At 45.6% G+C, this 25,736-nt stretch overlaps 1 long non-coding RNA gene across 3 annotated transcripts in view; it reads right to left on the minus strand.

Moving 5' to 3' along the window:
* Window positions 1-4,166: 4,166 nt before the first annotated feature.
* Window positions 4,167-25,736, minus strand: part of LOC116971956 — a 36,934-nt gene continuing 15,364 nt past the window's right edge. For 2 of the 3 annotated variants that reach the window (XR_004411671.1, XR_004411669.1), the window contains exons 3-4: window positions 25,383-25,418; window positions 18,761-18,890 (exon numbers count right to left, since the gene is read on the minus strand). This is a non-coding gene — a long non-coding RNA (uncharacterized LOC116971956). Of the gene's footprint in view, window positions 4,627-18,760; window positions 18,891-25,382; window positions 25,419-25,736 lie in introns of those variants that run through there. The other variant, XR_004411670.1, reaches the window with a different exon arrangement.

The raw sequence follows: 25,736 nt of genomic DNA on the forward strand, positions 1-25,736 counted from the left end.
AAGGCGGCTCAACCGTGGCTAACGAGGGAAATTAGGGATAGACACAAAATGCTGGAGTAACTCAGCGGGACAGGCAGCATCTCTGGAGAGAAGGAATGGGTGACGTTTTGGGTTACGACCCTTCTTCAGACTGATGTCCCTTTTGCAGAGATGCTACCTGTCCCACTGAGTTACTCCAGCATTTTGTGTCTATCTTCGGTGTAAACCAGCATTTCTTCCTACACGTTTAACAGGAGTGCAGGACCAGGTGAGTTTAATAATAAATAAAGCAAGCGTGGGAAATGGAGCCGCAGTGACATTAAAGGGGAAGCATGGGGAATTCAAAGGGTCCAGGATTGCAGTGAATCTAAAAGTAGCATGGGAATCGGGGTGAGTGTTCGATAGAGCGCTGGAGCAGATCCCGGTATGTTAAAGGAAGCAAAGGATGTGGGCCCTGGCGAATTAGTGGGCTCATGGAACCTGAAGCTCCAGTGTGTTAAAGGGAATACAGGAACCATGACCCTCCTTGGAGTGTTACCTGGACATGACCCTAAGCATGCACAGTAATCAGCACCAAGTGAACCAAATGCCAAATCTCTGGGATATCTGAGCAATCAGGTAACATTATTAGAGTTTTACTGACATGGCAATTTGCTCTGATGTCAAGTGTCTGAGAACCGTGCACAAATCACAATTAGAGCAAGTATCAGACAAGAAATGTAAATGCTATACGAGAATTTTAATAATATAATAACTCTTTGGTGGAAATGTGATTCAGATTATTGAGCAAGTGCCTGAAGTTGGGAAAAGGGGAAGTACAGCGGGATCTGGGGTCCTTGTTCATCAGTCAATGAAAGTAAGCATGCAGGTACAGCAGGCAGTGAAGAAAGCAAACGGCATGTTGGCCTTCATAACAAGAGGAGTTGAGTATAGGAGCAAAGAGGTCCTTCTGCATTTGTATAGGGCCCTGGTGAGACCACACCTGGAGTATGGTATGCAGTTTTGGTCCCCTAATTTGAGGAAGGACATTATTGCTATTGAGGGAGTGCAGCAAAGGTTTACAAGGTTAATTCGCCAGAGGGCGTGACTGTCATATGCTGAGAAAATGGAGCGGCTGGGCTTGTATACTCTGGAGTTTAGAAGGATGAGAGGGTATCTTATTTAAACATATATTATTAAAGGTTTGGACACGCTAGAGACAGGAAACATGTTCCCGATGTTGGGGGAGTCCAGAACCACAGTTTAAGAATAAGGGGCCACAGTTTAAGAATAAGGGTCGGCCATTTAGAACGGAGTCGAGTAAACACTTTTTCCTCACAGAGTTGTGAGTCTGTGGAATTCTCCGCCTCAGAGGGCGGTGGAGGCCGGTTCTCTGTATACTTTCAAGAGAGAGTTAGATAGGGCTCTTAAAGATAGCAGAATCAGGGGATATGGGGAGAAGGCAGGAACGGGATACTGATTAGGGATGATCAACCATGATCACATTGAATGGCGGTGCTGGCTCGAAGGGCCGAATGGCCTACTCCTGCACCTATTGTCTATATTGTCTATTGTGTTTTTCATTCATACTTGGGGAACAGTTCAGAAATGTTTTTTGAATAATTACTTCAAGAACAATGAGAAAAACTTGAATAGCCATGAAAACAGGTGAGGGGAATTATGATGAAGGGACCAAGTTGAGCCCATGCTTATGATGTAAGCACCTTCCAACACCAAGGTGAATACTAACTGATACAACACAGCCAGGGTAAGTGCACTGTTTAATGGCACCTTCACCTCAGTAGCAGGCTCAAGGTTGTGAGAAGCTACCACCATTTAGAGACAAGATAGACAAGGAATGGATGACGTTTTGGGTCAACAACTCTGGCAGCATCTCTGGAGAGAAGGAATGGATGATGTTTCGGGTCAAGATCCTTCTTCAGAGTAGCGCAGGGGAAAGGGAGATGAGAGGTACAGACGGTGATGTATATTACCAGCCTTCCTGAAAGCCAGTTTATGACTGCATCAGGTAACAAATTTATGAAGACATCTTTAGTGAGGCAACGAGATATCACAATTAAAATTACAAACCCACTGACTCACATGGCTATCTGGACTACACGTCTTCCCACCCTGCTACCTATAAAGACTCCATCCCCTACTCCCAATTCCTCCGCCTACGCCGCATCTGTTCCCAGGATGAGACATTCCATACCAGGGCATCGGAAATGTCCTCGTTCTTCAGGGAACGGGGATTCCCCTCCACCACCATAGATGAGGCTCACACCAGGGTCTCATCCATACCCCGTAACACTGCTCTCTCCCCCCATCCCCGCACTCGCAACAAGGGCAGAGTCCCTCTGGTCCTCACCTTTCACCCCACCAGCCGGCAAATACAACACATAATCCTCCGCCATTTCCGCCACCTCCAACGTGACCCCACCACTCGCCACATCTTCCCATCTCCCCCCATGTCTGCCTTCCGCAAAGACCGCTCCCTCCGCAACTCCCTCGTCAATTCCTCCCTTCCCTCCCGCACCACCCCCTCCCCGGTTTTTCCGTTTGCAACTTTCCGTTGCAACCGCAGTCCGCAATAACCTACCTGAACTCCCGGTGGCTCAGCACTTCAACTCCCCCTCCCATTCCCAATCCGACCTCTCTGTCCTGGGTCTCCTCCATTGCCAGAGTGAGCAACAGCGGAAATTGGAGGAACAGCACCTCATATTCCGTCTGGGGAACTTGCGTCCGTATGGCATTAACATTGAATTCTCCCAATTTTGCTAGCCCTTGCTGTCTCCTCCCCTTCCTTAACCCTCTAGCTGTCTCCTCCCACCCTCCCATCCGCCCGCCCTCGGGCTCCTCCTCCTCCTCCCCTTTTCCTTCTTTCTCCCCCCCCCACCCCCCATCAGTCTGAAGAAGGGTTTCGGCCCGAAACGTCGCCTATTTCCTTCGCTCCATAGATGCTGCTGCACCCGCTGAGTTTCCCCAGCAATTTTGTGTACCTGAGATATCACAATGTTCCTTCCCCAAGTTCAGGTGGCAGAAGTCACAATCTCTCGGCCCTTACAATGCTACTATCCATACTTTTTAATAAATTAAAAACAGAACACATTTGTAGAACCCCAGTAGCAGCCAGAAAACAATCAAACAGAGACAAACATGATTCATTTCAATAGTACTTATGAGCGGGTTCGACATGCTGCCATGTCTGATTAAGAGATGGCATTAAGTGAAATGTCAGGATCCAAAATGGTGGTGTTGCTGTCAGTTCACTATTGCTTGCTGATTGGTATTAAAATCTGTCTTTTGACTTCCAGTGTCCATTGGCTGCATTTGCCATTGCTCTAATCAATATCTGAAGAATCAAAATCTGAAGAACAATGTCTGAAGAAGGGTCTCGACCCGAAACGTCACCCATTTCTTCTCTCCGGAGATGCTGCCTGTCCCGCTGAGTTACTCCAGCATTTTGTGTATATCTTCGCTCTGATCAATATGATATCCTGTGCAATTCGTATCATAGATGTGCGATAATGCATCAGATGACTTTTGCAGGTTCCCTTTAGACCCAACGTCTTCACAACTCGAATCCAAATTTTGCTGCTTCAGCATTTTCCAAAAAGTCCTTTTTCTGTTATCAATGTCCTTCAGTGGATGCATGCACAGGCATCATGTTACACACTACCTACCACAACTTGATCCAGAAATCCAGAGAATAGGAAATACTTCCAGGTTTTCTTCCTTGATGCTTGATGGTTTTATGTTCTGATCATCTTTGGGCAACTGATGCAATTCTATCCAAAGACAAGGACATTTTCTGTGTCAGATTACATTGATATCTAATGTCGTTGGCATCTCAGAAAAATGGCCCGTTGATGGTTCCATGATCAGTTATCTGATGTATGCAGAAATATCCGACTCCAAGGCTTCAGCATTATATCCGAAGGATCAGACAGTTCACCGGAAAAGGTGATGATGGATTTAACATAAATGGGTTCAATCACGTTGAAAAGTTAATTTAATAAGTGTACAGTCTTATTTGCACAATCTGAATCTGTTATATTTCCTATTTTAAATAAAGCTGTCCATTCCTTCTATATTTTTATAAATATAAGATATTGGTGCAGGAATTCAAAATTGATAAGTTCTTTATTAACTTGTCAGTTTCTTTGTTGAACTATTTTAAGGCGCATGTTGCAATCAAAAGCGCTTAACTGTGTGGGAAAGAAGTGCAAATGTCGGTTTGAACCGAAGATGGACACAAAAAGCTGGAGTAACTCAGCAGGCAGCATTTCTAGAGAGAAGGAATGGATGACGTTTCAGGTCTCAACCCTTCTTCAGGCTGTTGAACCCTTCTCAACCCTTCTCTCCAGAGATGCTGCCTGTCCCACTGAGTTACTCCAGATTTTTGTGTCTATTAACTATTGAAGGCTCGGTTGATTTTCCACGCAGCTATTATTCACAACATTGGCACAAAAGCACCATCACTTTTTCAAGTGGGTTAGCTCCAGCTGCCCTGGAGAAATACTTTCCGAATGGCTAATATGGATAATGGAATCCTTTTTCTTGGTCAACTGCCTGAGGGTGCACAGGAATCAGATGGCTCTACTTTCTCCATGGGCTTGGTGCCTTTTGTCTTCTTTTGCTGGCAGTTTTCTGTAGTTTCTTCACCTGCCAAAGAAAGAAATTGGACATTTCAATCAATTGTTTTACTGGTGTCCAGCTTAATAAATACAAACTTGTCAGGTTTTGAAATGAGGCTTCAGGACTTGCTACTGCTAAAGCAAACTGTGTGAAAATATTACCCTTCAGGTTCCTATTAAACCTTTCCCCCCTCACCTTAAACCTATGTCCTCTGGTTCTCGAGTCCCCTACTCCGGGCAAATGACTTTGTGCATCTACTCAATCCATTCCTTTCATGATTTTGTACACCTCTATAAGATCACCACTCATCCTCCTGCGCTCCAAGGAACATAGTCCTAGCCTGCTCAACTTCTCCCTATAGCTCAGGGCCTCGAGTCCTGGCAACATCCTCTTAAATCTCTTCTACACCCTTTCCAGCTTGACAACATCTTTCGTATAACCTGATGCTCAGAACTGAACACAATACTGTAAATGCGACCTCACCGACACCTTGTATAACTGCAACATGACCTCCCAACTTCTATGCTCAATACTCTGACTGATATATATTTGGTGGTATATATTCTTGCCATCTTCTTGATTTCTGTTTATTTATTACCCGAAAGCACGTTAAAAACAAATTCATAACTCAAAACCTTTTGAAATGTTTCTAATGTGCTTGGTAAATACATGTTTCTTTGCTTTAAACTGGAAGAAAGTCGATTATTTTATTTTATTCGTTTTATGGATCGAAGTATCGGAGACGAGGTTACTTTGCCTGAAATGACACTATCTTTTAAAAGCATTGCATTTTATTATTTAGCAATATCTCAGCAAGTAGCTTTAGTTACTGAGGATCAGAATGAGGTTTTATATTTTGGTCAGAAATAAGAGTCTAAATGGAATAGATTAGAGTTCAGAAATCACTGAAAGTAGTGTTAGACACAAAATGCTCAGTTCAAAGGTTATTTTATTGGTCACATGCACCTAGGTGTAGTGAAATGCTTCTTGCCAATGCAGCACGTAAAGAAAGAATACAGACATAACATTAATAAGAGATTTAAACATAAAAAACATCCCCCCACAATGGTTCCCACTGTGGGGGAAGGCACAATGTCCAGTCCCCATCTCATGTCCACCCATAGTCGGGCTTATTGAGGCCTCCACAGTCGCCTTTATGGAGGCCCGATATTCCAGGCCGTTCTCGCCGGGTGATGGTGCTCTGGCGTCGGGAGAATCCTCTCAGCGGCATGGGAACCCTGGAACGGCCACTTCCCTTACCGGAGACCGCGGCTTCCGAAGCCAACAAGGCCGCGTTGGATGGAACTCCACCACTGGCGATCTCGGCAAGAGATCCCAGGCTCCCGATGTTTAAGTTCAGCGCCTCCGCCCGCAGCTGACCGCTCCACAGTCCCGCAGCTCCGCGATGTTTCATCGGCGGTCTTCAGCTCACCGGAGCTCCAGCGCGGCGATCCGGGCAAGGCATCGCCCGCTCCGCAATAGCGCTCCAGCGCTGTGCCGCCGCCGCCGAAGCCAAGGTACTGGGCGGTCCCCTCAGGAAACGCCGCTCCAGGCCCGCTGGTAGGCCGCGAGGACGGGTCGAAAGTGCAGCCCGGAGAAAAGCTGCCTCTCCGACCAGGTAGGGACCCTGAAAAGTAATTTCCCCCTTCCCCTCCCCCCCCACCCCCCATATAAAAAAGACTAGAGCTCCAAAAACAAAACACTAAAACTCACTAAAAATTAAAAAAAGAGTGAAAAACGAACAGCTGCAGGCTGGGCAGCCATACCACACAGGACTGCATACCATCAGCGGGACAGACTGCAACTCTGGAGAGAAGGAATGGGTGACGTTTCGGGTCGAGACCCTTCTTTCCAGATTTGTCTTCTTCAGACTAGAGTTACTGCAGCATTTTTTGTCTATTTTTGGTTTAAACCAGCATCTGCTGTTTCTACCCACACTGAAAGTAGTGACTCAGGTGTAGTAAATAAATGCAACATCGGAATTAATTTCCAAAAGAACAGAATTAAAAATCATATGAATTATTTTAAATTTAAATGAGATCATACTGGGTGCTCTGCATTATTTTAATCTGTGTGCTACACAAAAGAATAAAGAAGCACTGGAAGAGTTTTAGAATATGCTAATTTTCAGGAAAGATTGACAGGCCTGAAATGATGAGTCTACCAGGGCAGTCCTGTTTGTGTTCTGTTGCTATGCCTTGGGTAAGAGATAGAGGTAAGCATTGTGGGGTTGGGGCACCATCGTGGAGGCTGTGGAAATCTGCTGTGATAATGCAGGAGACAATAGCCTGGTGTTCGTGGGTGGAGTGTTGGCCCACAGGGAGGAATGAGAAGGTGTCCGAGAACTTCTAAAATGGCATCTGCAAGGTGGATTTGAGTCTGCCATTCCACAATGGCTATGCCTTTGTCCGCAGGTTTGATGACAAGGTAGGGATTATTGCGAAGTGAGTAGAGAGCTGCATTTCAGAGGGGGTTGTGCTTGGAGTGGGTGAGGGCAATGGAGAAGCCAAGGCAGTCGATGTCATATCATCATTTGGAAAATATACGGTCAAGAGAGAGTGAAAGACCAGAAGGGCGTAGTTCAAGGGGTGGTGAAGAAAAATACTGGAGACATAAGAAGGGGTCATCGGCCAAAGACTGAGGACTTCTTTCCAAAGGAATAGGTACCGCGATGGAGGCGACGGAGGAAGAGCTTACCAGCCTGTCAGGCCCAGAAGCCATTGAGTTGAAGGCTCTGCAGAGGACAGCCTGCTCAGCATCAAAGGTGGGGGGTATGGGTGGATGGTAAAGAAGTTACAGGTGGGGTGAAGCATGGGGCCCATCAGTGGGTAATGAGGGAGAAGGCTCATATAAACTCACATTCAACTTATATCTATTAATTTATAAAACAGGAATATTAATTAAAATATAGTAAATATAATCTACTGATAGTGCCATTGATGAATGTCAGAGTTATGCAGGGTGTGCCAACTGGGTTGGCATGAAGTTGAGAATCCAGTCGCTAGGTTCTCAGTACTTGATGGGACTACTGCTGGATCAGCGTTGAATCCCAGAAAGAGATGGAAGATGAATGTGCTGCCAGCTGACCAGCCTTGTTGCCTGCACTCCAGGCTGCAGTATGCAAAGGGCGAAGTCTAGAATGCACAGCTGTCTACAGGTCCCGACGTAATTGTAAATTGCAACACACCCAATATATTAATGTGATATTTTTTAAGATGTTATAAATATTGCAAGAAATAGGTATGTATTTTTTGTATTTTCTACTCAGGGGAAATGAGTTAGTTCTTTCAGCAAACCTTTTTTTTTTTTGCATTAGTGAAGAATGCAATAGCATTATTTTGGCAGCATTGCTTAAATCAGCAAAATTTCTGTTAATTCAAACATTTCATTTTGATATAATTTCGCCTTTGCTCTTTATTTGCTTTTGTCAACATTGGTATCATTAGCAGCTAAATTATGTATTTACTCAAACTGGAAAATAAAAAAAGTGTACTGGACATCACAGCTCAGTTTACAGGGCTCAGATCAATATCGAAGGTGTTGGTATGTTCCTTATTTACTTACATTTGTATACAATTGATCATCAAATTTTGGAGATATTGCAACTAAACAGCTGAACAAATTCATTACAGAAAAGTTCCTTTGCCAATCCAATGTAGTTTAGAAAAATCTGTCAGTATTTATATAATCATCCTTTACTGAAAAAATGATTATCAGACATATTTCCATATAATGTAAAAGGTTTTTGACAAATATACTTCAAGATGATAATTCCTGTCTGAAATAACTGTGAACACTTGGTTCCCACGTTGGCTATAACGAGTGTGGGAACTTGGAGCTAGAAGGAATTAACTATCTTAGAGAAACAAAAGTGAGCTTTATGTCCAATTCAAGGACATATTTAGTCGATATTAGTTTAGTTTGCAGAGTTGAATGGTTCTGTTGCTACTTCTAAGTACATTCACTAAATGGTAGTTGGATTATATTACATCACAGCAATGACTAGGCTTCACAACGTAAACCATCAGCTGCAGCCTGGGGTCACGAAGAAGCCTACATTAGAGAAAGCCTTTCATCTTAATGCTAAACCAACACAATTTGATAAGGACATTTTATTCATTCAACTACAGAAGGTACAACCTCAAAAATAAAGTAGATTACATGAAAAATTCCATTGTGCTGAAGAAATATAAACAAGACACCAGCTGTCTAATGTTTTATTGCATGTATTGAACAGGTTCCAAAGAAAATCTTAGAACTCAAAAGTTGCTTTGTCTTGAATGAAATTGGAGATCTGCACAAGCCTGCATTTTTAATTCTGTGAGCATGGATGGTACAGTGGACTGTGTGGGCCTGAACCTGAGAGTGTGGCCACTGTGCCTGGCTGCTGTGGTGGTACATTGGTCTAGTTATAAACTAGTAATGGAGTATACTGAACCAAAATCTCAAAGGTGAGAGTTCAAATGTCACTTATGGGAACAGTTTAATTGAAATTCAGTTAAAACTAATCTAGAATTTTGAGAAAAAAAGTTCATCTTAATAATGGTTACAGATGGTTGCAAAAACAGCTCTGCTTAATGGATTTTCCTCAGGAATGGAAACCCTGTTTCAATACCTAGTATAGCTTAAAGGTACACAAAAATGCTGGAGAAACTCAGCAGGTGCAGCTGCATCTATGGAGCGAAGGAAATAGGTGAAGTTTCGGGCCGAAACCCTAGTATAGCTTATCTGTGATTACAGACCCAGCAATGTGATTAGCATTTAATGGCCCCAACAAGTCATTCAATTGTCTCAAAACCAGTAAAATAGGAGTGAAACTGGATGAAAGAACTGTCATCAATCTAGACCATGGAATTGCTCCCAGTCTGATCAATCTTTCAAATTATTTTTTGTAAAAAATCTGAAGATTGGTGTCTAAAGCATCAGACATCATGCCAGATTCATTCATCTCAGTCTTTGGGCACATCATGCCCCACTGTGGCAGGACAGACCCACCAGAGCTGACATCATAGTGTGTAATCAGGAAGTAGTGCTGCTGTGGCACTCAACTTTGACTATAGACCCCACAAAATCTCATGGCCTCAGATTGGCAAGGGAACTATCCCGATTACCCTAGCTTATGATTTCAGCCCATGAATCAATGCTCCTCCATATTAAAGGTTAAGAGGTAAAACAAATTTTAACAGAGAAAGTTTTTTCCTTTCTGGTAAAAAAAAAGGACATTAACTCTATTTCTCTCGCCTTGAATGCTGTTTTAAAAAAACATCAGATTTCCAGCCTCTGCAATATTTTCCTTTTGAGTAAATGCTTGACATCTGTTATGGACCAAGACTGGAACCTTCCTTAAATATTACCCTGATCAGACATATCCAACGACACTGTGGGAAGCAAGAGAGGAGCTTGCCGGAGACCTGGCTGAGATTTACGAGTTGTCATTAAATACAGGTGAGGTGCCAGAAGACCGGAGGGTGGCAAATGTTGTGCCTCTATTCAAGAAAGGCATCAGGGAAACTGTGTGGTACCTGGCACGAAAATCTCAGACAGCCTAGCGCTGCTGAGAGATACCATTGTCTACGTGCAGGACAGACGGGTGGATGCCTGCCTAGTCAGCTTGGACCAGGAGAAGGCCTTCGACAGGATATCGCACATGTACATGAGGGACGTGCTCTCAAAAAAGGGTTTTGGGGAGGGAATCCGAAATTGGATCAAACTGCTCTACATCAATACCCATAGTGCAGTCCAAATCAATGGGTGGGAATCAGACAGTTTCCCCGTCAGGTCTGGAGTCAGGCAGGGTTGCCCTCTTTCTCCTGTCTTGTTTGTCTGCTGTATTGAACCTTTTGCCGAGTCCATCAGGAAGGATGCGAGCATAAGAGGAGTGACATTGCCAGGCAGTGTGGGCACTCAGGTCAAAACCTCCCTGTACATGGACGATGTCGCCGTCTTCTGCTCGGATCCAGGGTCAGTCCGCAGATTGATCAGCATCTGCGATGAGTTTGAGTCGGGAGCCAGGGTGAACCGCAGGAAGAGCGAGGCCATGCTCTTTGGCAACTGGCCCGACCGATCTTCCATCCCCTTCACCATCAAGCCTGACTTCTTGAAGGTGCTGGGGATCTGGTTCGGGGGGACTGAGGCGAGTAACAAGAATTGGCTGGAGCGGATAGCCAAGGTGGGGAAGAAGCTGGAGCTGTGGAGGCAACGCTCCCTCTCCATAACCGGGAAAAATGTGGTCATCAGGTGTGAGGTGCTCTCGGGGCTGTTGTACTTGGCACAAGTGTGGCCTGTCCCTCCCTCCTATGCCACAGGGATCACCCGGGCCGTCTTCCAGTTCATCTGGGGTTCGAGGATAGACCGGGTGCGACGGCTCACAATGTACAAGTCAGCAGACAACGGGGGTAAAAGCGTGCCCAACGTCGCCCTCACCCTGATGGCCACCTTTGTGTGTGGCTGCATCAGGCGGAGTGTAGAGCCAAGGCACGTGGGCACCAAGTGTCACTACCTGCTGAGGTTCTACCTGTCCCCGGTGTTGCGAAGGATGGGCCTGGCGCAGATGCCACGCAATGTGCCAGTCAGCTGGACATTGCCGCACCATCTGTCGTTTGTGGAAAGGATCTTCCGGACCAACACCTTTCACCACATGTCCATCGGGCAGTGGTCAGCCCAGAATGTCCTACAGGCACTGCAGGGAAAGGACTCGATGGATCCGGTGGCGTGGTTCCCAGAGCAGACTGCCCAGCTTGTCTGGCAAAATGCCTCATCGCCAGAACTCACCAACAAGCACCAAGACCTGGCTTGGCTGGCGGTGAGGGGAGCCCTCCCAGTTAGATCCTCCCTGCACCGTCGCAACTTCACTACCAGCGCACGCTGACCTCGGAACGGCTTGCTATGGAGAGGAGACAGGCTGCCCACCTCTTTGCAGAGTGTGGATTTGCAAAGAGAGTCTGGAGAAGTATGCAAGGGTCCCTGGAACGCTTTATCCCAAACAGCTCCGTCACAGAGGACTCTGTGATTTATGGACTGTTCCCAGGGACACATTCAGAGACTGACATCGAGTGCTGCTGGAGGGTCATCAACTTGGTGAAAGACGCTCTTTGGTCTGCCCGAGCGTTGTTCACCACCCAGCAGAGCGAGATGTCCGTTAGGGAATGTTGCAGGCTGCAGGAGTACGTGCTGAGGGACACGCTGAAGCTCGGTGCAGCCAACGCCAAGGCTCAGTGGGGGAGGACCACAGTCTAGGGTCCTTCTGCTGCTGGACATGGGGGGCAGGGTATGGTGGAGACGCCCCTCAAAGTAAGTGGGCCACATGAGTGGCAAGGGTGGGGGACAGATTTGTGAAACTTGAGCAATGTATATAGACTGTATTGAACAATTTGTGTAGCCTCCGAAAATGTCGGATGAATTTTTCGCACAGTTCATGTATTGTATATATTTATTACCTGAATAAAGTCTATTTTGAAATTTAAAATAAAATCAGGGAAAAGCCAGGCAAACTACAGGCCAGTGAGTCTAACATCTGTGGTCGGAAAGGTACTTGACAGTATTCTATGGGATAAGATATACATGCATTTAGATGGACAAGGGCTGATTAGGGACAGTCAGCATGGTTTTGTACTTGGGAGGTCATGTCTCACAAAATCATTTTTTTTGAAGATGTGACCATAAAGATTGATGACAGAGATGTAGATGTTGTATAAATGGATTTCAGCAAGCATTTGATATGGTAAGCTGCTCTGGGAAGTTAGATCACATGGGATCCAATGAGAGACAGCTGAATCGATACAAAATTGGCCATGGAAGGAAGCAGAGGGTGATGGTGGAAGGATGTTTTTCAGACTGGAGGCCTGCGACAAGTGGTGTTCCTCAGGGTTCGGTGATGGGCTAATTGCTGTTTGTCATCCATATCAATGATCTAGATGACAACATACATGTCGTAATCAGCAAGTTTTCGAATGACACTAAAGGGGTGGTATTGTAGATAGTGAAGATGGTTGTCAAAGATTGCAGCAGTATCTTGATCGCTTGGGCAGGTGGGCTGAGGAATGGTTAATGGAATTTTATACATAGAAATGTGTGGTGTAGCAATTTGGGAAGTCTAACATGGGCAAGACACAGTGAATGGCAAGGGTCTGCGGAGTGTTGAGGAGCAGAGGGATCTAGGAGTGCAGGCGCATGGTTCCTTGAAAGTGGCATCACAGGTGGATAGGGTGGCACATTGACCTTCATCAGTCAGAGTATTGAGTATAGAAGTTAGGACATTACAGTATTAGACATTGGTGAGGCCACAATGAGAGTATTGTCTTCAGTTTTGAGCACCATGTTATTGGAAAGATGTTGCCAAGCTCGAAAGGGCTCAGAGAAAATTTACCAGGAATGTTGCCAGGATTCGAAGGACTAAGCTATAGGGAAAGGTAGAGCAGGATATGGCTTTATTCCTTGGAGCACAGGAGGATGAGGGGGCGATCTTATAGAGGTGTACAAAATCATGAGAGGAATAGATCGAGTAAACCCACAGAGTCTCTTGCCCAGAGTAGGGGAATCGAGAACCAGAGGACATAAGTTTAAGGTGAGGAGGAAGATTTAATGGAACCCAATGGGTAATATTTTTACACAAAGGGTGGTGGGTGTATGGAACAAGCTGCTGGAGGAGGCAATTGAGGCAGGTACGTGTAGTTGAGGCAGGTACAGGTTTAAGATGCATTTAGACAGGTACATGGAGAGGGTAGATTTAGAAGGATTGGGGCCAATAGCAGGCAGGTGGGACTAGAGTACATGGGACAGGTTGGTCGGTGTGTGCAAGTTGGGCCAAAGGGCCTGTTTCCACCCTGTATGACATGACACTGATAACCTTAATTTAGTCATCGGAAGATCAAGTTCCATATTTGACCTCTGATCTGATATGAGTTAACGAGGTGGAGCTATTATAAAACACTATGCCCACAAATGCCAATGATGATCCAGGGAATAATGATCTCTCACGAGTAGGGCTGCCATTGCCAAACGTTAGGTACAAGTAGAATTGTAATTTGCTGACTGGAGTTCATGAGCAAAAGTGATGCACATGAAAAAAGAAGCTAAAATAGATTAGGGTTTATCTCCTACTTAAAGAACGATCAGTGCCTGCCTAGTGAAGCTGCAATTTAGGATTACAGACATGCTGAACAATTAAACAGCACGCAATCAACAGATCAAATTTATCCTATCATGTCCTATCACTAGTCGTGATTTGAAGTAGATTAAGCAGCAACTGGGAGGAGATGGCTCCAAGAATACTGCACGGAAACAGGCCTTTCTGGCCAAAAAGTCCGTACCGACCAGCGATCCCAGCACCTTAACACTATCTTACGCACACATTAGGGACAATCTTTACACATACCGAACCCATTAACCTACAAATCTGTTCGTCTTTGGAGTGTGGGAGGAAACCAAAGATCTTGGCGAAAACCCACGCGGTCATGGGGAGAACCGTGCAGACAGCACCCGTAGATGGGATTGAACCCGGGTCTCTGGCGCTGCAAGGCAGCAACTCTATCACTGCACCACTGTGCATGTTGGAGATGAGACTGGAACATTTGCAACATGTTCAGCCAGATGAGGCAAAGTGATCATTTATAACAATGCTGTAGGACCAGACAACATTCCCACCCACAGAACGGAAGAGCTGTCATCCAAAACAAGCAGTGCCCCTCGCCAAGCTGCTCCAGTTCAGTTACAATACTGACGTCCCCCTGACAAATTGCCACCGTAAATGCTCTTCACACAAGTACAAATCCAGTCCAGCTAATTACCTCCCAATCAATTGACTCTCAGTCATCATGGAATCTGTCATTGACAATGTTCTCAAGGGGTGGGAGATTGCAACCTTCACGTGGTCCGCCATGTTTCGACCAATGCAATCAACCTGGCGTGCACAATCAAATAAGATCAAATAGAACAAGGTGTCCTACAACTTTAGGCTGTGCACGCCATATGCAAGAAGAAGAACGCTATCAAGTGGCGCCTATTCGTTGATAACCTGCTCACTGATGTCCCAGATTGAGTTTCATTAGGACCATTCAGTTAGGGACCTCAGCAGAAGCTTGGTAAAAATGTGGTCCAAAGAGCTGAAGTCAAAAGATCATAAGTAATAGTAGCAATAATTAGGCCATTCGGCTCACATGTCTACTCTGCCATTCAATCATGGCTGATCTATCTCTCTCTCCTAAACCCCATTCTCATGCTTTCTCCCCATAATCCCGACACCCGTACTAATCAAGAATCAATCTATCAAATATCCATTGACCTGGCCTCCACAGCCTTCTGTGGCAAATAATTCCACACATGGAATTTCACACAAGGTGACTGCTCTTGACATCAAGACACCATTTAACTGGCTGTGGTATCAAGGTACTCTGGTAAAAGTTAAGTAAAAAGGCATCAAGGAGAAAAAACTCCGATCGTTGGAGTGATACTTTGCACAAAGAAAAATGGTTGTGGTTGTTGAAGATTAATGATCCCAACCCCAGCATATCACAGCAGGAGTTCCGCAGGATGGTGTCCCAGGCCTAATCATCTTTAGTGCTTCCTTCCATCACAACGCCAGTGGTGGGGACGTTTGCTAATGATTGCACAACCTTCAATTCCATTTACAGCTCCTCAGTAAATGAAGAACCTCATTCAGCAAGACAGAGAAGCCAATTAGTCATGCAATGACCAGTCTCAAGCAGCATTTGTGCTGCAAAAATGCCATACAAAAGCCATCTTCATTGAAGGAGTATTTATTCACGTATCCTTGACAGGCAATGGCTGTGCTATTGCTGATATCTCATTATCAATACTCTCAGGCTCTATATTGATTTAAAAAAACATACTGTAGTTATGAAAGTCACTCAGAGATTGGGCATCCTGGGATGGATCTCAGAGTAGTAGCTCAGCAAGTGGGTGAATTGAGAAACGGTGGCGGTTAGGTCAAGTAAGTCTCAAAGGAAGAACAGACGGGGCCAGGTTCATGAGCACAGTGTGGATGGTAGGCTGATGTGTTTCCTTACAATCCAATGAATATTACAAGCAAGGCAGATGAATTTGGGATAGACACAAAATGCTGGAGTAACTCGGCGGGTCAGGTAGCATCTCTGCAGAAAAGGAATAGGTGACGTTTTGGGTCGAGACCATCAGACCCCATCAGATGAACTTAGGGCCTGGATTAGTACATGGAATTACAATGTTGTAACTATTACAGAGACTTGGTTGAGAGAAAGGCGGGACTAGAGTTAGGCCATTTGGCCCATCAAGTCCATTCAATCATGGCTGATCTATCTCTCCCGCCTAACCCCATTCTCCTGCCTTCTCCCCATAACCCCTGAGTGAAGCAAATACTTGTCAGTCATAAGGGAAATGACCATCAAATGCAGAAAGCTGAAAAAAAATTAGTTGTATATTTGAATGTCCATTTAATAGAACAGTATTTCTCAAACATTTCTTTAGCATGAAAGTATGGAAATATTCAGCAACACAGGAATAATGTAGTTGATATGCAGGCAGCATGTGATCAATAATTTCGCACAATTTTATACTGTTAATAAATAAAATTAAACTTTAGCTGCTGGTAGTAAAGCAGTTGTCCAGTCAAATGAATGTGGGAAAAAAACTAATATAACATCAAACAACTTTGCAACCCCACTTTTTATCTTTGCAACATTGAATGCAGTTGTGATGACTCCAAGGCTGGGAACTGCTGTAGTGGAGTTTGGTGGGGGCATGTAATGAGAAGCTGTGAGAGGCAATTTGGAGATGTACTGCCCCTGGATTGGCGGTATAATTTTATTCTGACTTTTATACTGGTTGTTTTCCCATTCTAAAATATGGACACAGGATATTAGAATGGGAAAAAGATGAACAATTTACAATGAGTAAAGGTCTAAGCAGGAAGCAGAGATTTGTAAAAAAAAAAAAAAAATCCTTCCTGTGATCCTACCATGCCTCAAATCAGAGTGAAATGCCTTGAGGGTCTCGACCCGAAACGTCGCCCATTCCTTCTCTCCAGCGATGCTGCCTGTCCCACTGAATTACTCCAGCATCTGTGTGTCTATTTGAAGTGCCTCCATACAGATGTTACTAAAGGTCTTTGCATTGAAACATCACATCAACATCAATTTGAGGAATGACATTCTTGCTATTGAGGGAGTGCAGCGTAGGTTCACAAGGTTAATTCCTGGGATGGCAGGACTGTCATATGCTGAGAGAATGGAGCAGCTGGGCTTGTACACTCTGGAGTTTAGAAGGATGAGAGGATATCTCATTGAAACATGTAAGATTGTTAAAGGTTTGGACACGTTAGAGGCAGGAAACATGTTCCCAATGTTGGGGGAGTCCAGAACCAGGGGCCCCAGTTTAAGAATAAGGAGTAAACCATTTAGAACGGAGACGAGGAAACACTTTTTCTCACAGTTGTGAGTCTGTGGAATTATCTGGCTCAGATGGCAGTGGAGGCAGGTTCTCTGGATGCTTTCAAGAGAGAGCTAGATAGGGCTCTTAAAAATAGTGGAGTCAGGGGATATGGGGAGAAGACAGGAACGGGGTACTGATTGGGGTTGATCAGCCATAATCCCATTGAATGGCGATGCTGGCTCGAAGGGCTGAATGGCCAACTCCTGCACATATTGTCTATTGTTTATATCCTCCCCTTTGTACATGCTCTTGAGAGAAAACATCAATCTCAGCGATATGCCTATTGGTTTTTTTGATTGTACTTTACCTCCTTTTTGGGTTAAGATCTGAGGGAGTTGTTTCCTAGTTCTAATGAAATAAGGACGCCTTAGGTAGGCTGGGTTTATTCTCATTGGAATTTAGGAGGCTGAACGCTCTCTTTAGTTTTACAAAATGATGAGGTTTACAGGGGTGGGAGATTGCAACCTTCACGTGGTCCGCCCTGTTTCAACGAATTCAATCAACCCGGCGTGCACAATCAAATAAGATCAAATAGAACAAGTAGTCCTACAACTTCAGGCTGGGCACGCCATATGCAAGAAGGAGAAGATGGGGTTTACAAAATTATGAGGGCCATAGATAGGATAGACAGTCTGAATTTTTTCAGGACAGGAGAATCTAAAATTAGAGGGCACAGGGTTAAGGTCAGAGGGGAAAAAAACTTCCACAGAGACTGCTCCCTCTGCAACTCCTTGATTCACTCATCCCTTCCCACCCAAACCACCTCTCTCCCCAAGTACTTTCCTCTGCAACCGCAGGAGATGTAACACCTGTTCCTACACCTCCTCCCTCACCGACATCCAAGGAACCCAGCAGTCGTCTAGGTCGGGCACAAGTTCACGTGCACCTCCTCTAATCTCATCAACTGCATCCGGTATTCCCGATGTGATCCCCGAACATCAGTGAGAGAAGAGCAGTCTTGGCGACCCCGTTGCCGAACACGAGCACTCGGGGACAAACTGGATCTCCCGATTGCTAACTATTTTAACATCTCATACACTGACCTGTCTGCCATGGGCTTCCTCCTCCATTGTCAGAGTGAGGCCACATGCAAACTGGAGGAACAGCACCCCATATTCTGCTTGGGTAGCTTACAATCCAATGGTATGAACAAAGAAATCTTACATCCTAGGTTACTACCAAACCCCCCCCCCCCCCCCACCCCACCCTTCTTCCCCCCCCCCCCCCCCCCATCCCTTTCCTCCTCTCTGACCGTGCCTGACCGAATTATCACCTATTTCTCTCCTCTCCTTCCCTTCCATCTAGATTCCTTCCTCCACCTTCACAATTCTCCAATCCTTTTTATCTCGCACCTGGTCTTTGTCCAGCTATCTACCTGCCGAAAACACTCTTCACCTGTGTCCACCTTTTACTGGCCTTTGTCCTGCCTGTCTTCTCTTCTATCTTTCTTCCCCTCCCCTCCCCCCCTCCCCTCCCCCTCCCCCCGTCCCCGCGACCCCCCCCCCCCCCCACCACAATCAGTCTGAAGAAGGGTCCAGACCCTATCGTCACCAATCCCAGTTCTCCAGAGACGCTGCCTGGCACGCTGAGTTACTCCGGATCTTTATGACTTTTTTTCGTAAACCATCAACTGCACTTCCTTGTTTCTAACCAATACAAACATTCAGCTCCCAGTCTCTGCAATATTAACATACGGCCGCTCAAGTGCTTAATGTATAACACTGAACATATGTACCTGTCACTTCCGCCTCTGGGTCAGTGTAGATTGACATTAAAGTAAAGAGCGAGAATATCACAAAGGCCAACAAGATGAAAGCCACTTCAAGGTTTGTGAAAGGCAGCTCCATCTGGTACTTGTTCTTAAGCGTCTAGATTAGAGTTCAAAGAGCACAATATTAAAAAATAAAATGGAGCAAAAGTTGCATCAAAGAAACTTTCCGAATAATGTTCATTGCTGCTTCAAGATTTTTTTAATAAGCAGATTGTTTCAGTGAACAAACTTGTTTGCCTGCTTTTACATTTTGCCCCTGGGCCTTAAGCAAGATTCGTGTGCAATATGGGTCATAAGACTGCATTTCTTTGCAGCAATGAAATACCTACTTGCAAATTTGAAAGACAAGCCAATTAAGGTATTTAAAGTCACAGTCATACAGTGTGGAAACTGGCCGTTCAACCCAACTCGCCCACACAGTGAAACATGCCCCTCCACGAGTCCTACCCGCCTGCATTTTGGCCCATATCCTTCTAAACCTATCCCATCCATGTACCTGTCCAAATGTCTTTTGAATGTTGTGATAGTACCTGCCTCAACTATCTTCTCTGGCAGGTGGAGAAAAATGCTGGAGAAACTCAGCGGGTGAGGCAACATCTGTGGAGCGAAGGAAATAGGCAACGTTTCGGACCGAGACCCTTCTTCAGACTGATGTGAAGGTGGGGGGGGGGGGTGCAGGAAGATGAATGGAAGAGGCGGAGACAGTGGGCTGAGGGAGAGCTGAGAAGGGGAGGAGAAAGCAGGGACTACCTGAAATTAGAGAAGTCAATGTTCATACCGTTGGTGTGCAAATTGCCCAAGCGAAATATGAGGTGCTGCTCCTACAATTTACGGTGGGCCTCACTCTGGCCATGGAGGAGGCCCTGGACAGAAAAGGTCAGATTCCGAGTGGGAGGGGTTGAAGTGCTGAGCCACAGGGAGATCAGGTTGGTTAATGCGAACTGAGCGGAGGTGTTGGGCGAAGCGATTGCCAAGCCTACGCTTGGTCTCACCGATATAGAGCAGCTGACACCAAGAGCAGCGGATGCGATAGATGAGGTTGGAGGAGGTGCAGGTGAACCTCTGTCACAACTGGAAAGACTGCTTGGATCCTTGAATGGAGTCAAGGGGGGAGTTAAAGCAACAAGTGTAGCATTTCCTGCGGTTGCAAGGGAAAGTGCCCGGAGAGGGGGTGGTGCGGGTGGGAAAGGCCGAATTGACCAGGGAGTTGCGGAGGGAGCAGTCTCTGCAGAAAGCAGACAGGGGAGGAGATGGGGAGATGTGGTGAGTGGTGGGATCCTGTTGGAGGTGGCGAAAATGTCAGAGGATTATTTGTTGTATGTGACGGCTAGTAGGGTGGAAGGTGAGGACAAGGGGGACTCTGCCCTTGTTACGACTGGGGGGATGGGGAGTGAGAGATCAAGATCCTGCTGCAATTTTTGGCAACCAGCGATCCCCACACGCAAACGCTATCCTACGCACACTCGGGACAATTTACATTTCTTCTTCTTCCTCGTGTCCGGCCATCCTCTATATCAATTTACAATTATACCAAGCCAATTAATCTACAAACCTGTACGTCTTTGCAGTGTGTGAGGAAACAGGAGCATCCCGGAGAAAACCCACGCAGGTCACGGGGAGAACATACAAACTTCATACAGACCAGCATCCGTAGTCAGGATCGAACCCGAGTCTCTGGCGCTGTGAGGCAGCAACACGACCATTGCACTAGCGTGTCGCCCCATGTTTGAAAAGATTGAGATTTGATCCCAGTAACATTTATTTGTTATTCGTCAGGTTATGTTTATCTGAAACGCCCCAAGCTGTCATCAGACAAGTGGTCATGATGCAATTGAGTGGGTGCCTGCGGGCCTCGTTCCATACATATAATATTAATATAATTACTGTCACATTCAAGTTGATTTTATGTCCAATTGAACAGGATGCACGTAACTTGAAACGTAGCTTGCTACAAAAATGTTTCTCCACTGCACAACACAACATCAGGACATTGTTTAAAAAGGAACTGCAGATGCTGGAAAATCGAAGGTAGACAAAAATGCTGGAGAAACTCAGTAACATCCCAACATTCAAAAGAGAGGCAGCATCTATGGAGCGAAGTGAATAGGCTTCAAAACCTTTCTTCAGACTGATGTGAGGGTTGGAGGGGAGGGAAGAAGAAAGGAAGAGGTGGAGCCAATGGGCTGAGGGAGAGCTGAGAAAGTAAGGCCTACCTGAAAGTAGAGAAGTCAATGTTCATACCACTGGGGTGCAAACTGCCCAAGTGAAATATGAGGTGCTGCTCCTCCAATTTACGGTGGTCCTCACTCTGGCCATGGAGGAGGCCTAGGACAGAAAGGTCGAATTTGGAATGGGAGAGGGAGTTGAAGTGTTGAGCCACCGGGAGATCAGGTTGGTTATTGCGAACCGAGCGGAGGTGTTCGGCGAAGCGATCGCCAAGCCTACTCTTCGTCTCACCGATGTAGAGCAGCTGACATCTAGAGCAGCGGATGCAATACATGAGGTTGGAGGAGGTGCAGGTGAACCTCTGTCGCACCTGGAAAGACTGCTTGGGTCCTTGAATGGAGTTAAGGGGGGAGGTAAAGCGACAAGTGTAGCATTTCTTGCGGTTGCAAGGGAAAGTGCCCGGGAGGGGGTGGTTCGGGTGGGAAGGGACAAATTGACCAGGGAGTTATGGAGGGAGCGGTCTCTGCAGAAAGCAGACAGGGGAGGAGATGGGAAGATGTGGCAAGTGGCGGGGTCACGTTGGAGGTGGTGAAAATGACGGAGGATTATTTGTTATACGTGACGGCTGGTAGGGTGGAAGGTGAGGACAAAGGGGACTCTGCCCCTGTTATGAGTGGGGGGGATGGGGAGTGAGAGTAGAGTCACGAGGTATAGAAGAGACCCTGGCGAGAGCCTTATCTATGGTGGAAGAGGGGAACCCCCGTTCCCTGAAGAATGAGGACATCTCCGATGCCCTGGTGTGGAACGCCTCATCCTGGATGCAGATGCGGCGTAGACTGAGAAATTGGGAGTAGGGGATGGATTCCCTACAGGAAGCAGGGTGGGAAGAAGTGTAGTCCAGATAGCCATGTGAGTCGGGTTTATAGTGGATGTCGGTCAGGAGTCTATCACCTGCGATGGAGATAGTGAGGTCAAGAAATGGTAGGAAAGTGTCAGAAATGGTCCAGGTGTATTTGAGTGCCGGATGGAAGTTAGTGGTGAAGCGGATTAAGTCAGTGAGTTGTGTGTGGGTGCAGGAGGTAGCAGCAATGCAGTCGTCGATGTAGCGGAGGTAGAGTTCGGGGATAGGGCCACGGTACGTCTCGAACAAGGATTGTTCGACGTACCCTACAAAGAGGCAGGCATCGCTGGGGCCCATGCGTGTGCCCATAGCTACGCCTTGTATTTGGAGGAAATGGGAGGAGTCAAATGAAACATTATTAAGGGTAAGGACCAGCTCCGCTAGGCAGAGGAGAGTATCAGTAGATGGGGATTGGTTGCTTCTCCGGTCGAGGAAGAAACGGAGGGCTTTGAGACCCTCCTGGTGGGGGATGGAGGTGTAGAGTGACTGGACATCCATGGTGAAGATGTGGGAATGGGGGTCTAGAAAATGGAAGTCCTGGAGTCAACGAAGAGCGTGTGAGGTGTCTTGGACATAGGTAGGGAGGGATTTAACCAGGGGGAATAGGATGGAGTTGAGGTATGTGGAAATAAGTTTGGTAGGACACATCAGAACACCTTGGCTGCTATCAAGTGCATCCCATGATACAGTTCAGAAAACATAGGGTAACGTTTTGGTAAAGGAAGTGTGAAGTTGCATTGCCTCAGAATTTGCACTTATGTTGGCAGGCCTACAATTCCCCACATAGCTATACACTCATTAACAATTCTAAAGTTTCAGGACGTCCGCATGGTTCCCCTGAGGCAGCTGCGGTGAGAATGAGAGCATAACTCATCTCCTTCTGCAAAATCTGAGAACAAAGAGGATCTGGAAAAAAATGCAGTGGTTTCTCTTGGATCCATCCCAAGCTGTTGTGCAATACAGGACTCAGCCCTTTAGGCGGTTCCCAGGACACACACCATCATAAATCAGAGGATAACTCGATGAAAGCTGGTCTTCAGTCAACCAGCAGGTTGCTGTTTTTCCATTGCATAGAGCAATCCATGACTGAATGTTGCAGACTAGCACACTCCAAGATCCAAGATTATGTTCTGAGGGATGTACTTGAACTAGGTTCAGCTGCCACAAAAATAACATAGCAAAGGCCACAATTTTAACCTCTTGCACAATTGCACCAAGGGCCTTCAATCTGCAGAAAAAAAAACCTGTGGTGATACTGTGATTATATATATAATCTCTGCAAGATCGCGAGGGAGAGGTCACGACTCTCAATCTAGGCTGTTAATCTACTGAACTGTGAGTCTGCAATGCCTGCAATAAATGATTTGTTAGCCCTTAATGAAAATGAAATGAGCTGTTTGGCTTGGCCCTGTGCTTGAAATTGCAATGGCAATGGAAATGAAATGAAAATGCAATGAGCTGTTTGGCTTGGCCTGCCCTGTGCTTCAAACTGCAATGGCAATGGAAATGAAATGAAAATGCAATGAGCTGTTTGGCTTGGCCTGCCCTGTGCTTGAAACTGCAATGGCAATGGAAATGAAATGAAAATGCAATCAGCTGTTTGGCCTGCCCTGTGCTTGAAACTGCAATGGCCATTGCAGTTTCAAGCACAGGGCAATGGAAGTGAAATGAAAATGTAATGAGCTGTTTGGCCTGCTCTGTGCTTGAAATGAAATGGAAATTAAATGAAATGAGTTGTTTGGCTTGCCTGAAACCACAAAATTTGGCCCACAAGGCCCCTATTAGCCGAGATACCAGACCCTTTTGCCCAAAATGCCCGTATTAACCCAGGAGAAGCATTTTGGCCCAAAAGGCCCGTGCCAGGCCAGGAAAAGTCCAGAGAAAGTGCCTTTCACTGAGATATCTCTTAGAATTTTTTTAATAAAGAGCCCCTTCGGCCCTTCAGGCCTGTACAAGCCCAGGAGGAGACCCTTCGACCCATCAGTAAGTATTCCCCCTGCAAATATTAAACCTCACCCAAGTATTTTCTCTCTCCCTTCATTGGCTCCCAGTGAGAACGAGGCCAGGATAGACTTTCCTCCTTCATTGCTGTGATCTGCAGAAAAAGATGAAAAATGTCTAAAATTGATTCTTCGCCCCCTCCCCCTTCTCTCTCACAGTTTCTCACCTGTTTTGGGAAGAATTTCTGGCAGTTTCTGAGCTGCCAGCCCACCAGGCCTGAGTGACTGACTCATGGCATTGTCATTTCATTTCCATTTTGCATTGCAGTCTCAAAGACAGGGCAGGCCAAACAACTCATGGCATTGTCATTTCATTCCCATTTTGCATTGCAGTCTCAAGCACAGGTCAGGCCAAACCATTCATGGCATTGTCATTTCATTTCCATTTTGCATTGCAGTCTCAAGCACAGGGCAGGCCAAACAACTCATTGCATTGTCATTAAGGGCGAACAAATCATTTGTTGCAGATTCATAATTCTGTTGATTCACAGCTTAGAATGACAGTCGTGGCCTCTCCCTCACGATCTTGTAGAGTTACTGACTCACGTCCAGGTATCCAGGGTTTTATAGTCCTGCCTCCCCAGGAAGGGGCGTCACGGTGATTGACAGGCGAGAGCAATCAGCTGATCTCAAGATTTTTTTAAACACCAATAACTTTTTTATTTTTCATCGATGGGTAAAATCCTCGGGGTTGGCTCAGCAGAGGAGGACTGTGAGTAAGATGGCCAAAAATCACAGCGATACAGGGTAGCGTTTTTTCTTAAATCAATATACAGCACAGGCAGGAAGTGGTCAAGATGAAACTTTTAATTATATAGATATATGTTTATTGTGGATTGAGTTGTCCTGGAGTATTATGTACAATGTCTGCCATAAACTGGATTAAATAATGAATTTTGTGATTTTTTTAATACATTGCTGTACATCTTTGTAAATTTGAATAGAGGATATTTTGATGAAAAGCATCAAATTTATTAAGTGGGGAGTGATGCCATATTTTAGATTCAATTCCCTACCCAACATTCATTTAAGAATTTTCTGCTGTGACCAATTTATTTAAACTTTGGAGATGCAGCGTGAGCCCTTTGGCCCACCGTGTCTGCGCTGTACACTAACCTACGCATCAGAGACAATTTACAATTTTACTAAGGCCAATTAACCTACAGACCTTTGGAATGTGAGAGGAAACCGAAGCATCTGAAGAAAGCCCATGCGGTCACAGGGAGACCATACAAACTCCATGCAGACGGCACCCAGAGTCAGGATAGAACCCGGGCCTCTAGCGCTGTAAAGCAGCAGCTCCACCACTATGCCACCATGCCGCCCTGCATGTTCCAAGAGTCCTACTCTGTCAACAGAGTCCAGTGCAATGGGATAATCATTGCCTGTTGGGCCAGTCTTGATCAATTCTAAAATGATGGAGGAGAGGATGGATACACATTACATCATTTCGAACAATCCTACTGAATAGGGTGGTGGCACCTAAGCTCTCCAATTGGATAGAGATATGAAATATGCCTACCAGACAGCAGTATCTCATCTGTGGAAACAGAAACATCTGTAGAAAGAAAAACAGTCAATGGTTCAGGTCTGATGTGGTTAAGAAAATTAACAACCAGTCAGAAATGAATTGCAATGAACATCTGTTCAAGAAGGAACTGCAAATGCTGGAAAAATCGAAGGTAGACAAAGTTGCTGTAGAAACTTAGCGGGTGAGGCAACATCTATGGAGCAAAGGAATAGGTGATGTTTCGGGTTGAGACCCTTCTTCAGACTGAGGCATTTGAATAGAGGATATTTTGATGAAAAACTTTAAATTTATTAATTGGTGAGTGATGCCATATTTTAAATTCAATTCCCTACCCAACATTAATTT

Source organism: Amblyraja radiata, chromosome 1 (assembly GCF_010909765.2).
Source record: "Amblyraja radiata isolate CabotCenter1 chromosome 1, sAmbRad1.1.pri, whole genome shotgun sequence".
NCBI classification, from domain to species: domain Eukaryota; kingdom Metazoa; phylum Chordata; class Chondrichthyes; order Rajiformes; family Rajidae; genus Amblyraja; species Amblyraja radiata.